Below are 14,868 nucleotides of genomic sequence, written 5' to 3' on the forward strand. Positions count from 1 at the left end.
AGATATAAAATTAGGTCTCAATATTTGTGAGACTCAGTCGGTTGAGCGTCCTACTCTCGGTTTCAGCTCAGGTCGTGATCTCGCGGTTTCATGAGTTCGGGCCCTACATGGGGCTCTGGGCTGGCAGCACGAGGCCTACCTGGGATTCTGTCTCTCTTCCTCTCTCTCTGCCCCTCCCCTACTTGTGCTGTCTCTATCTCTTTCAAAATAAATGAATGAATTTTTTAAAAATTTAGAAAACATATTTATGAGACCAAACATAGACTGTCCTCATCCTCCAGGGTTTTGCTTAATAACTTGCTAATGTAGAAAGTGTGTGTGTATATATGTATACGTGTGTGTTTGCATGTGTGACACACACAACCTCCACCTACTGACATGTTTGTGTATTTACATCTCCACATTTCATATACTTTGACTCTTAACTCATTTTGTTTTATTAGTATGCATACAAAGTAAGAACCATAAACACCAGACTTGAAGGTAGGTTAGTTCTAAAAGAAAACAAACTACTAGTTAATCTTCAATTCATCAAACATGCTTATTGAATACCTAATACAATGCAGTTATAACTTGACGTCAATATACAGTTAATGAAATATATTTAAGAGTCAAAAAGCCAGAGTCAAACCCTAATTCCTCCTACTCTAGCCCCTAAATTAAATCAGGAAGCAGAAAGGAGAACCAGATCCAGCTGATTTTCAGTTCTATTCACCTCCTCAAACACTTATGAGAAACAATAAGCAATATAATATTCTAGATGCTGTTAGGTTTACAAAGACATTGAAGACACAATCCCCAGACTCAAAGAACTTGCCATCAAAAACAAGCATGTAGGGGCGCCTGGGTGGCGCAGTCGGTTAAGCGTCCGACTTCAGCCAGGTCACGATCTCGCGCTCCGTGAGTTCGAGCCCCGCGTCAGGCTCTGGGCTGATGGCTCGGAGCCTGGAGCCTGTTTCCGATTCTGTGTCTCCCTCTCTCTCTGCCCCTCCCCCGTTCATGCTCTGTCTCTCTCTGTCCCAAAAATAAATAAAAAAATGTTGAAAAAAAAAAAATTTAAAAAAAAAAAATAAATAAATAAAAAAAAAACAAAAAAAAAAAACAAGCATGTAAGCGGCGCCTGGGTGGCCAGTTGGTTAAGTGGCCGACTTCAGCTCAGGTCACGATCTCATGGCTTTTGAGTTTGAGCCCTGTGTCAGGCTCTGTGCTCAGAGCCTGGAGCCGGCTTCAGAATCTGTGTCTCCCTCCCTCTCTGCCCCTCCCCCACTTGTGCTGTCTCTCTCCCTCTTTCCCTCTCTCTCTCAAAAAAATAAACAAACATTAAAAAAAAAAAAGTTTGTAAATAAGCTGGTAGATAAAGGGCAATCTTTCTCCAGGACGGAAGTCTATGGCAGGCTGTATCAGATGCAAAGGAGAATTGAGGAAACCTATTTTTATTTGTTTAGAAAATGGATCAAGGGGGTGCCCGGCTGGCTCAGTTGGTGGAGCTTGTGACTCTTGATCTCAGGGTTGTAAGTTCAAGACTCACGTTTGGTGGAGAAATTACTTAAAAATAAAATCTTAAAAAACAACAACAAAGAAAATGGATCAAAAAGGGTTCTGGAATTGTCATGTGGTAGCATTTGAGAGGGTCTCCAAAGTTGTGGGGCTGTGACAAGTAAAGATGAGCAGGTGAACAGTAGGCAGTTAAGGTATTAGGTGTTTCCAAGCAGAAATAGCCAGCACAGATAGGCACAAAGGGAGTGAAAACAGCCTAATTTTGCATAAGGTACAAGATATAGGGAAACAGAAGGAAAGGCTGGAACACTAAATAGAAGCCATCTTGGGGATGGCCCTAACTGCCAATGTTAGTAGAGTGCACTGGCCTGAACAAAATTTGAGCACAGGTGAGCGACAGAACTCTACTTTAAGAGAACTAATCTGATTGCAATTAACAGGATGAATTTCTTGAAAGAGAGAAGGCAGGGACACCAGTAAGGAAGTAATTACAACAGTCTTCTCATTCATCCATTCATTCATCAATGAAACAATTACTCATCATGTACTACATGTCAGGCACCTGCACGCACTGAGAGGGCTTGGTATGCAACAATGAACCGGGCATAGATCCCTCAGGAGTCTTGGAATCCAGGGGGGAAAGGGTGTATCAGTGTTCAGGCAGCTGAGAACTCTGATGGAGCTAAAACAACCCTGGGAGCCCAGGAGCTTGGGAAGAGTCCCCAGAGAGGTAGGTGACTTTGGGGTTGAATCTTGAGGGAGGGGTTGGTCAAGGGAAGAAGAGAGGGGAAGGGTAGTCAGTCAGGAGAAACAACTCAGATCTTTAACAACCTGACACATTCAGGGCTGCAAGAAGCTCTGGCCTGGAAGGAAGTGAACTGAGCCTTTTTTTTTTTTTTTTTTTTTTTTTTTTTTTTTAATTAAAAATAGGGGCACCTGGGTGGCTCAGTCAGTTAAGTGTCTGACTTTGGCTCAGGTCATAATCTCACAGTTTGGTGAGTTCAAATCCCACATCGAGCTCTCTACTGACAGCATGAAGCCAGCTTTGGATCCTCTGGCTCCCTCTCTCTGCCCCTCCCCCGTTCTCTCTCTCTCTCTCTCTCTCTCTCTCTCTCTCTCTCTCTCTCTCTCTCGTCTCTCTCTCTCTCAAAAATAAACATAATAAAATGAAAAATAATTACTATAAGTAAAATAACAGTCACAACCATTTATTTATTAAGTAATTACTCAGTATGTGCCAGACACTGTTCTCTATACACGATCACTCAACTAATTCTTACAACTCTGTGAGCTAGGGATTGCTATTCCCATTTTACAGAGCCACAGACTGATTTCAGCTGCCTCAGAAATTCACCTCTCAGAGTCGTGTGGCTATTAACTATTGATTAGGGGATTCAAACCTAAGTCTCTCTGACTTGAACATCAACCTTGAGTCATGAAGGCCACGTAAGAGTCAGCCACACGGCAAAATATGGAACAAACCTTTTAGGCAGAGGAAACCTGAAGGCAAGTGTGAATCAGCGGGGGAAGACCAACAATAAGCCGTATGGGATTACGAGAGTGTGCAGTACAAGGCTGGGGGCAAGAGATGAGGGTGGAGAGGCAGGAAGAGAACAGGCCATGATGGACCTTGCCCTGTAGGCTGAAAGCTATGAGACCCACTGAAGACTTACAAACATGAAAGGTTGGAAGGGACGGACACGGGGCAAGACTGGAGGCAGAACTGCATTCATCTGCCTGCCATACGATGATGGTGACGCAGGCTTAGAATTCTCTTACTAGAAGCATTAGTAAGATGATGCTTAGGCAACCCAGGTAGGGGGGTGAGTGGTGGCACCCCTCAGAGAACAGTGAATTCAGGAGGAGCGGCAGAGGGGGCTGCATGCTTGGGGGCAGGAGAGGGAAGAGAGGGGGAAGGACTAGAGAGAGAAGGTGGGTATGAGTTGAGATCAAGTTTGGATACATTGAGCTGGAGAGGACTGTGGGACCACCAAATGAGGTGTCAAACGAGCTGCTGGGTTCACAGTTCGAGGCTGAGAAGAAAGGTCTGGGTAGGGAACAAAGATCTGAGTTGCAGATTTTGGCAGGAAAAGAGATCGTAATAATAAGCACTGACCACTAACCAGGCGCAGTCCATAATGCTTTTCACGCATTTCCTCTTTAATCCTTCCAACAACCATATGGAATAGATACTGTTATTGTCCCCATTTGACAGACTGTGGCTCTCACTAAGCCACAAGGACGTTCGGTAACCTGCGTAGGGCCACACTATTGGTAGAGGATCCACACACTTCTACACCTGAATTTCCCAAATGTCTGTGCCTACGATCCACAGTAGAGACATATTTTATGTTGTGGTGCCGTGCAGATATATATACTTCCCTGAAACAAAAGTTGCGTGAGATCACACTTAGCCCTCTGCTGTTTCTCATTCTATTTCACTTTTTACACAGGCCGGTTACAGCCCACAACTTGATTCCCAACCCACAGTCTGAGAATTGCTGTCTAACACTCTCCTGACTCCCACCCCTGAGTCGGGTGACGGCTGTGGGACAGCAAAGATGAGGCGAAGTAAGTGACATCACAGATGTTAGGAGGGAAAATCACTCCAGGGTGATTTTACGTTAAAAACATAACAAGATGAGAAGCGATTCTCTTTCACTAAATCATGCCCGGAGGACACGTCTGTGGAAGCTAGCTCTTCAGCAGTGAGTCATTTATACGGCTGCCACACGCATTTATGGGGATTGAGGCCATTTTTGCTGCCAAGTTTTCCCACTGTATGTGGTACAGGACAAGAGACAGATAGCCTCAACTTCGGAGAATTCTGAAGTGTTGGTTCTAAAGCTGCTACGGTATTACATGGCAGCAGGTTTGGGGCGCACAGCCTGAAGAAAACCAGCCATGCGCCTGCCCTCTGCTTTGATGTAATTCCTGCAGACAGAAATTGCAATAGGAAATAATTCCGCCAAGCCGGAAGTTATGGAATATGACATTTAACATCTTGCTCAGCAGGAAATGGTTTTGTTGGCAGGACTTAACGAATTCACCCCCCAAATATATCATAGACCCTGAATGTATGCATTCATCCTTCCTTCCACCTACTAGGAAGAGGGGAAGTGTTCCTTTTCACGAGAATTCACTGCTTCAGGGTGGCCCCCCTGCCCCCTCACCACCTCCAGGGTCTCATCCCTCAGTTAACCCCTTCCTTCCCTCTCTCACACCATCATTTTCTCCTTTGGCATGGCTCCTCTCCCTTCTGACTTCAAACACACACGGGTTTCCTCTAAAAAAGCCCCTCAGCACAAAGGAATCATGGGGGGTGGGGGATCTAACCGTTCTCCATCTTGATAGTGGTGGTGGTTACGCAGCCGTGTGCACTGTCAAAGTTCCCAGAACTGAACACCAGAAGAGGTAATGCTACTGTACCTAAACTGTATCTCAAAAATACAACTGCAAAATAAAAGCCCCCTGGCCCTTTCCTTGATCCTGCCAACCTGTGATGGCCACCCTCTCCCTCCCTTCCTTTCCCTCACACTGTCTCCTCCCGCTGCCCACCTGAGCTAAACCCAAAGTCTTCCCCACGCTGGTCCTGAGCCAGTTCCCTTCCTGTTCTCCGCCCACCTTCCTGTGGTTCTGGCACTGAAACTTCTACATGAAACTCCATTTTTCTTCAGCTTTGGAGCTAGAGAACTTCACAGCTTCTCCTCTGCCTCTTTAGATGCTGCTTTGACTCATTAGTAATCCTCTCACCCTGGGAATTTGCCAAAATACCAAGCCCACTTTCTCCTAAATTCGCTCCCTCAGAGATCTCCCCCATTCCCAAGGCCCAAAGGATGGTCTGAATGTGTCTAAATCCCCACATCGACGTCTAGAGAGAGGACACATGGTTCAGACTGCCAGTGACCCCATGGACATCTCTGCTCGGCCCCGTCACCAGCTCACATGCAGCAGGTGCAGCTACGTCTGCCAGGTGCCCTCCCCAGTGTGGATGACCTCACCGCTGGTCCTTCTCCCAGACCAGAAACCCTGGAGGCACCACTCAGCCTTCTGTGTCATCAAGATCAAAGGAGGTAGAGTGCTCTGTAAACAGTCACGTTCCAGACTTATAACATATTAGCACTGCTGCTCCTTAAATCTTTTCAACTCTTCCTTTAAAATTGTGTGCAGATTTGGGGGCACCTGGGTGGCTCAATCGGTTAAGCATCCAACTCTTGGTTTCAGCTCGGGTGACGATCTCATGGTCCATGAGTTCAAACCCCAGGTCGGGCTCTGGGCTGACAGTGCAGAGCCTGCTTGGGATTCTCTCTCCCTTCTGTCTCTGCCCCTTCCCTACACTCTGTCTCTTTCTCTCTCTCTAAAAAAAAAGAAGAAAAACATGTCTGCAGGTTTTTACCTATTTTCTCTCCATCCTCCACTCCCAGACCATGGCTCCCTCCCTTGCCTGCAGGGTGCTCTGCGTTCTGTTAGTGCATCTTTACTAAAAGAACCTTTCTGCCTTAGTCTGCAGCTCAGTACTCATTAAAGGCTCCTGGGATGGGCTGAATGTGTCCCCCCCCCAAAAAAGATAGGTTGAAGCCTTCAGTATCTTAGAATGTTACCTTATTTGGAAATGTTACATCATTAGGGTGGGTCCTAATGCAGTATGACTGGTGGCCTTATAAAAAGGGTGAAATGGACACAGAGACCTACATACAAGGAAGACAATGTGAAGACACAAGGGGAACACCACCTCCAAGCCAAGGAATGCCTGAGATCACCAGAAGTTAGGAGAGAGACACAGAACAGACTCTCCCTCCCAGCCCTCAGAGGGAATCAACCCTGTCCACGCAGCACAGCACCCATATCTCAGTTCACATTTCGCTGTGTGGCACTAAAGATCCTCTTTGGTGTGGCCCCATCCTCTCTATTCAACCTTAATTCCCAAGGCTCCCCTACCTAGACCTTCTGGTCATTCCCTCCTCCAATCAGATGTGTCTCCCAGCTGTTCCCCAGCTGGACTATGGCTCTCTAGCCTTGCTTGGGATGTTCCCAATAGCCTATCATGCCCTACACTCTCCTCTCTTCCATCTAAATCTGGACATTCTTTAAGCTCGAACTTCCTCATTTACACTATCTCTGATTTTCTGGCCTACGCTTTTCTCTCTTTTCTCTGAATTGTCATATACTTCTTGTCTATACCATATGAACTGACACTTGATTAGGTCTTGTTTACATGTTCCCTAGTGGTTTTTTTGTGTGGTGTTCTCGGGTTTAGAGTTAAATTTTAAGTGACTATTCTCTATTGGAAACCACTTTTCCAAACACCTTCCTGGATTTGCTCCCTCAATAAAACGTCCTTTCATCTAGAGCTTCCCACAATTCTTGTATTATTTTATCATATGTCATTCAGTCAGGTTTTACTGAGCATTTTGATTTAGTGAGAAGGATGTCCTAGGTGTGATTTCTAACCCTTCCTTCACTGGAAAAGTCACTGGACTTCTTAAAGCCTTAGTTTCCTCATCTCTAAAATGTTACCTCTCAGAGTTACTGCAAAGGTAAGATGGAATAATTTATGTGAAAGTGATTTTCTTTAAAGTGTATTTATTTATTTAAAAAAAATTTTTTTTAACGTTTATTTATTTTTGAGACAGAGAGAGACAGAGCATGAACGGGGGAGGGTCAGAGAGAGAGGGAGACACAGAATCCGAAACAGGCTCCAGGCTCTGAGCCGTCAGCACAGAGCCCGACGTGGGGCTCGAACTCAAGGACCACGAGATCATGACCTGAGCCGAAGTCGGCCGCCCAACCGACTGAGCCACCCAGGCGCCCCAGTATTTATTTATTTTTGAGAGAGAGAGGAACAGGAGAGAGCACAGAGCCTGACGTGGGACTTGGTCCCACGAACCACAAGACCATGACCTGAGCTGAAACCAAGAGTTGAATGCTTAACCAAATGAGCCACCCAGGTGCCTCGTGAAAGTGATTTTTAAAAGGTAAAGACCTGGGGGCGCCTGGATGGCTTAGTCGGTTAAGCATCCTACTTCAGCTCAGGTCATGATCTCGAGGTTCATGGGTTCGAGCCCCATGTTGGGCTCTGTGCTGACAGCTCAGAGCCTGGAGCCTGCTTCAGATTCTATGTCTTCCTCTCTCTCTGTCCCCACCCCCACCCACTCTCTGTCTCTCAAAAATGAATAAAAGTTAAAAAAATGTTTAAAGGTAAAGATGTGTTCAAATAAGAGATTAAATCATTATTATCATCTCAGTGCCAACTTAGCTCAGCTAGTTAGCTGCTCTGCTGATGAAATTATGCACTTGAACCAAGCGAGCTGGCTCTTCTAGATTCATGCCACAGGAACCAATAATTTTCACAACTAATAAATACTGAGAGGAGGATGGAGAAAACTGCCAAGCACATCCTGGTGGGGCAGCAGGGTTCTCATCACAAATAAAAGATAAATAGCAGACAGTCACCTCAATTTACCGAAGGCATGCAGGCTCCCAGACCCTTGGAAGAAATATCACAGACTCGACCTAATCAGCTCCGGTGCAATAAATCCACAAGACAATACAGTACGTCTAACTCAAGAGTTTAATGTTTTGTTTTGCCTTGGTAATTGTATTCTATCCGTTTTAAGACTGTAAGCTAACCAAGAATTGCTAAATATGCCTGCAATACAAAAAGCAAATCAATCGCTGTCAATTGAGAATTCCAATATGGTTCATCCCCTGAGCATATCGAATCAGGGAAGAGCCAAGTCCTCACTCCAATTTCCAGTGAAGATGAGCTTTAGTAGCATGCAGAGTCCATATATTTGGTAAGTATTCACATCCTAAAACCACCAAGCCTTTTCTACAAAACCAGCTTATGAATTTAGACTTGTTTTATTGTTGTTTTTAAATTTAAATGCTTCTATGTTAAAAGGATCACATTAACTTTTTCCTTTTCCTTTACCTTTGGTATTTATCCCACACACTGTATACACTGGCCAATGATTTCAAGTGAATCAAGTGGTCATTCTTAAATTGCAGATACCAAATATAGCACGCATGTGAAAAGTGTAAGTATGACAGCAGGTCATTATGTACAAAATCCAGAAAGCTGGGCCCTGGGCCTCTAGGGAGTAGAAGATAGATCTAGAACACAAGCTGGAGGTCTGAGTGTCTCCACTTGGCATGACTCCCCCCCCCCCCCCCCCCCCACCGGTCTGCTGGTGAACTCTTGACCACCCATCCACAGATACTAGTTGAATGGGTGAATAATGAAGATTGAACACTAAACAGTAAACAGTAAACACTAAACTAGATCTGGCAGGACTTTGGTGAATGCATTTATCCAAGGGACTTGAAGAGAAAATGGCTTAGGAAAAAAAAATCTAGGAAAAGAAATTTAGTTCTATCTAGTTTTAGTTCTGGCCTGGAGCATCCTGTGTGGAATAAGCTCCGAACATGCCAAGAATAGTTTGTACTGCATTACAAATGAAAACCAGCCCCCAAGCAGATGGAATTAAGAATTCCATAACCCAATAAATCTGCCTTCCTCCTAGTACAGAAACTGCATTAACTATTCAAAGAATTCTTAATGATTTCCCATTATTGATATGTAAAGCCTTTTTAGAAAGTATAGTGAATTTGATCTGTAATAAATGCTTATTAAAAATTCAGAACCTTTGGGGCACGTGGGTGGCTCAGTTGGTTAAGCGTCTGACTCTCAATTTCGGCTAAGGTCATGATTTCATGGTTTGTGAATTTAAGCCCTAGGTCAGGCTCTGTACTGACAGTACAGAGCCTACTTGGGATTCTCTCTCTCCCTCTCTCTCTGCCTCTCCTCTGCTTGTGCTTTCCCAAAATAAATAAAATTTTAAAAAAATTCAGAACTTTTGTTTAAGCGAAACAATGTATGTGGACTAGAAGTAAAATCTTTGTAGAAGAAATCCTTGAGTCAGGGCAGGGCGCCTGGGTGGCTCAGTCCGGTTAGGTGTCCAACTTCAGCTCAGGTCATGATCTCACTGTACGGGGGTTCAAGCTCCGTGTTGGGCTCTGTGCTGACAGCTCAGAGCCTGGAGCCTGCTTCGGATACTATGTCTCCCTCTCTCTCTGCCCCTCCCCCGCCCTCTCAAAAATAAACATTAAAAAAAAAACTTCAGAAGAAATCCTTGAGAAATCTGTTTTTTTCTTTAAATGAGACTGTGTTAAAAATGAATAAAACGGGGCACCCGGGTGGCTCAGCCAGTTAAGTATCTGACTATTGGTTTTGGCCCAAGTCATGATCTCAGGGTTCCTGAGTTCGAGCCTCACGTCAGGCTCTGCACTTACAGTGTGGAGCCTGCTTGGGATTCTTTCTTCCTTTCCCTCTGTCCCTCCCCCATTCATGCTCTCTGACTTGCTCTAAATAAATAAACTTTAAAAAAGTGAATAAAACATACATTCCTCTGTGGGATCTGTAGCTGAAGTGGAGATATTAGAGTAAATGTCACAAGAAAAAGGGGCACTTTGGGGAGGCCCTCCATTCCCTTCACTCCCACCTCTTCCCTTTCCAGGCTTCTAAATGTCTCATGTTGTTTTCGTGGGTGGTTTGGCAGCTTTGCGTGGGTTTTAGCCTTCAGGCATCAATTACTTTGTACTTTAGGTTTCTGGATTGAGACGTTTGTGGAGGAAAGGGATGAAGGAGACTCAAAGGGTAATTGCTACTTAATGGCCGAAAACAGTGAAAAATCGCAAAAAGTGCCCTTAGCCTCTGCTCATCCTTCCTCTAAGCAAATAGCACCCACCACACTTCATCATGCAACATGACCGTGTGGCCTCCGTGTAACCGGAGGCAAAAGACAGGACTTCCTATTTAAGACTCATTTGCTGTAGAGTGTGTGGCACAACAGACTGATGAAGTATTGCGTCTCCAAATGGAAAGAGCGTTGTAAAAACAGAATTCTTCTTAATGGTACGGGGAATCTGGAGACCACATTCTATAACAACTAAATTTGGTTTTGATCAGTGTCTTCATTATTGGCTGAGAGAGGACAAAGGCCCCTAATTTTTGCCATCTGTTTTCTGCAGCTATTGAGACACAAACATTCAGCCCATTTGAGTGCCTTTTTATCCGCTTTTCCCTGGGTGACCTCTGACTGGCCACACTAAATAAGGGGGGTAGCCAAGAAATGCTAGCATTTCATTAGAGATTCACTTTTATAATCTTCTCCTTTGACTACAATGGCAATTATTTTGCCTTTCATAAGCAGAGTCCAATGCATGGAGTAAGTGAAGGAAACCCTGGATGGACGCTGACCAGGAAAGGGGAGAAAGCTGGCCCAAATTTGCAAGGAAACAATTCACTCACCAACACTGACAAGATGACTATGCACAGTGGTAGCCTGTGCTGTTGCTAAGGCAAACTGTACCACTGATTTTGAATTACAAAAAAACTTCCAGTTATAAAATAATTAAGTCACAGAGATGAAAAATACAGCAAAAAAGTATCTGGCTGACCCCAAGCTCCCCTTCTTTTGAGTATCCTGCAAGTTCCTGCCTTTTTTCCCCCTCCGCCCCACTCCTCATGCTTCTAGTTCACTATATGAATTCCCAGAAGAATCGCAACTAAGGCAGACTGCCCAGCTACAAAGATAGACCTGTACCCTCCCATTGTGTCCAGCAGTTCAGGATACACAGGCAAGCTAACAAGATGCAAATCCCATTCAATGTGGCTAATGCCTTTTTTTTTTTTATCCCTTAGCAAAGACCCAGAGAACTCATTCTTTTAGGCAGTTTTGTAATATAGCTTTGACACCACTGTTGAATGTGTAACCCTAATTTAAATAAATCGCATGTGGTTAGCAAAGAGACAGTTCTGTCTTTGTTTAGTCTGAGAGGCCATGTTCATGATTAAAGAGGCCTGATCTCGTGTTCTTAAGCGAAGCTCAAAGATATCTATCACTTACCCTCCAGGAATGCTCCCCTTGTAGGTCATTTTGGTGCTAGCCTGGTCCCTACTAAACTGCTCGGTATTTAGGGAAGAAATGCTATAGGAACAGAGCCATGCGTCAAATAGGAGTCTTGGAATTACGTAACAAGTGTCACTTTGCCCAGGTTGTATTAAAAGAGGTAAGAACACAACTTTCTCTGCTTAAGGAAACAAATCTCATGTCATGGTGAGGGGCCATCGTGAGTCTCTCAGGAAGCTAAACGACGGAAAAGGGTTCTCCCACAGCCTTAACTATAGTCACTGATTTAAACCAAATCCTGCTTTTCCAGGTGAGGAAATAAGTGAACAGGCGGGAGGAGAATGCACGCTAATGTCTAAAGTTATCACCAAGGCTTGAAATTTTTTCTAAGGTGTATGCTCTGCCTTTTACTAGATTGTACCTTTCAGATCAAAAAGCAGGGGGTTTGTAACATAATACTTGTTCAATAATCCCGCAGGCTGACAGACCGTGCTTGAAAACATCTTTCCTTTCTTCTACCTGCTTGAACAGAATAATCTGAAACAAAAATGAGTCTTGTCCTTCACATTTTTGGTCATATGCCATTTCTCTCTTTTCAGGAGTCTTAATCTGAAAGATTTTCCATTTAGTTTACATCCTGGTCCTCAAAATCATCATCCTTGAGGGTCAGGAATGAGAGTCCTAAAATGCTGGCCCTTACCCTAATGGGAGATAAGCAGGTCAGCAAGACTTCATGCGTCTCTTGATATTTTGGTTTAAATCAGTCACTATACTTAAACTAAACAAGACAGCCCTCAAACAGCAGACATTCTGAAACTTGGAAAACATTTGCAATAAGGAGATAGTGATTTAAAAGGCTAATGATCCTCCAAAATTCCACCTGCCTCCAGCATATTTCTACAAACTGCACCACTCCAGTTTGCTTAGGTCTTGGGTTGCTTCCTTTTACTGCAGTTAAGGGAGAAGTAAACTCATATCTACGGCTTGTATCGGAGCACTCCTAAACTTTCATAAGTTAATGAAGATGCTGACGGACACAGTGTTTTTGTTTGACTCAAGGATACATCCTCATCTTCCTGGCCAGCCCCTCTGCCTAAATAAATTTCACCCAGACATCCAGTATGTTAAGAAAAAGAAGAATGTAGTGAAAATTCCAGGGACAGGGTATTTCTGTTCAAGGATTAAGATGAGATACACAGACAGGATATGCAAAAATAGTCATTTTACACAGGAAAGGGCCAGCATTTGTGTGACAAAATATCTGCCAATGAAAGCTCCGTTTCTGAGGTTGAATTTCCACTAAACTCTGAAAAAACACATAAAAGCTGAGCGGCTAGATAACAGTGGCTCAGTGTCACTAGATTTACTCCCCTTAATTTCCCCTCGACTTGCTTATCTCAAAGGTTGCACTTGTCAGTTCTCCTAAGACCAAATTCTATCCATATCAAAGACCTCCTATTGTCTTCCAGAGAAAATAATGAATTAAACCCACAGACTTGCAGGGGCTTATTTAGATCTTGCAACTGGCAGATCAGTCTTAAGGTCTAAAATATACAAGGGTACAAAAAATAATATTGATAATGGAGTATGATAATACCTCAGCCTTGACTCAAGGCTTTTAAGATAACACTCTCAGGCTTCTCCAACAGACATCCAGGAATATATTTTCTCATAAAACTCAAAAGAAAACTGTCATTGTTCCTACCTGCATCATTAGCAGCAGCAGCAAAAGTGTTTCGCCAGTACCTGCCAGCATAAACTTTTAGAGCCTGAACAAATCAAGCTAAAATTGTCTTGGGGGTAATTTATAATCCAAGATGGATTTGGTATAAACCAAGCAGTGTCATGGTTAGTGGAGTGGTGAGACGGGAAAGTTCTGATAATGTTATCTCTTTGGGATTGCAGGAGAGCAGTTTCAAAGGTTCCTTGGGCATGACTGTATTACCCAATTGGTTTATCTCCACTGACCAGGCAAATTTCTCACCAAGCAGCACTTGGAGAGTAGTGAATTAAAGCTGCTCTGAAAAGGCCAAGTAAACAGATCACTCCTGAGCCCCAAGGTGAATATCCAGCTCTTTCTAGAGTAATTAGTGGACAGAAATTCAAAGGACAGAATTCAACCGAAGGGCAGAGTCTGTGTTGTTAAATCTCAAAAAGACTCCCTATCCCATTTATATTCAGTGTCTTATGAGAAGTTCCTTCCACTTGCATTCCAGTATGAAGCAGAAATAACAAGCTGACCAGACAATCAGGAAACTATGCAAGTCAACATTAAAATGATAATGCAAGAAAAAAAATTCAAGTTGTAGATGCCATGTTTACTTTTGAAAGACACAATGGAATTTCCAATGGAGGCTTTGGTAGGCAGAATTTTCCAGGACAATAAAGACAGGACTTGGGGAAATTAGAGAATACTGATAAGGAACGCTGTCATCTAAACAAACTTTTGACACTGAAAGGTAATGATATCCTAGATTCCATGATCCAAAATAGAGTCATGGTATGTCCCTAAAAGGAACAGTGTAAAAAAGGGAGAAAGAAAAGCGAGAGTACAGGGAAAAGACAGTGCACCTATGAGGGTGAGTGAGATCTGGTGGTTAACCCTGCACCTAGTCCTGAATACGACTGAATAACCTCACCATGAAGACACTTCATTGGTATAGGTGGCCTCGCCCAACTCAGCCAAATCCGTATTTACCTTAAGGGAGGAGAGCAGCAGAGGTTTTCTCGGTTTTGCTTTAATTGATCCTTCATTGCTAAATGTACCTAAATCAGCAGAGGAAGGAAACATAATGTGCGTCTCAAAGAATTCAATCAAATACTTTGCTTCCTTGGTTAAGGTTGTGGTGGTCAAAGTGTTCTGAATCATTCCTGCTCTTTTGTCTCTTTCAGCTGAAGGGCAGGTACTACATCTGCCAAGGATGAAATCCTGCCAAGGATGAAGTCTGAAACTAGAGGTCAAGTAGAGCCGGGAGGTAGTGAACCGAGCACAGTCCTTCCTCCCATCCCTTGGTAAAGGAACCCGGAAATACAAGTTGTCACGCATCAATCGCATAACCATATTCTAAAATATTGATGAAAAAGCTAACCTCCATTTTTATGGGCTAAAAATTGTCTCATGGAAAAAAGCATTGGTGTTCATAGTTCACAAGAACAATGCCTCTTGCCCTGGCGGCTAACCTAATCTTTGGAAGTCTGGAATTCAAAGGGCTTTAAAATTAACTATGTAAAAGGGATTTGAATCTAAAGCTGTCTCTGTTTCCTCATTTAAAGCTGGCGATTTCGGCGGGGTTGGGGGTGGGTGGGTGTGGGGAATTGGAGACGTAAAGATGCTACCAGTTGCTCTCTGGGGTTGGATTACAGGTGGGACAAATTTGGGGTTCACAGAATGCTTTGGATCTGACAGGCGTTTCATGCGACAAACCTTTCTCCCCACCCAGATTTGTCAGCAGTATGC

The 14,868-nt window shown here is 43.8% G+C and overlaps 1 protein-coding gene across 9 annotated transcripts in view; it reads right to left on the bottom strand.

Annotated features, from left to right (window-relative positions):
- The window catches only part of TRIM2 (tripartite motif containing 2), a 159,771-nt gene that overhangs the window by 83,012 nt on the left and 61,891 nt on the right, over positions 1-14,868 (bottom strand). The window lies entirely within an intron of this gene.

This window comes from Neofelis nebulosa, chromosome 3 (genome assembly GCF_028018385.1).
Source record: "Neofelis nebulosa isolate mNeoNeb1 chromosome 3, mNeoNeb1.pri, whole genome shotgun sequence".
NCBI classification, from domain to species: Eukaryota; Metazoa; Chordata; class Mammalia; order Carnivora; family Felidae; genus Neofelis; species Neofelis nebulosa.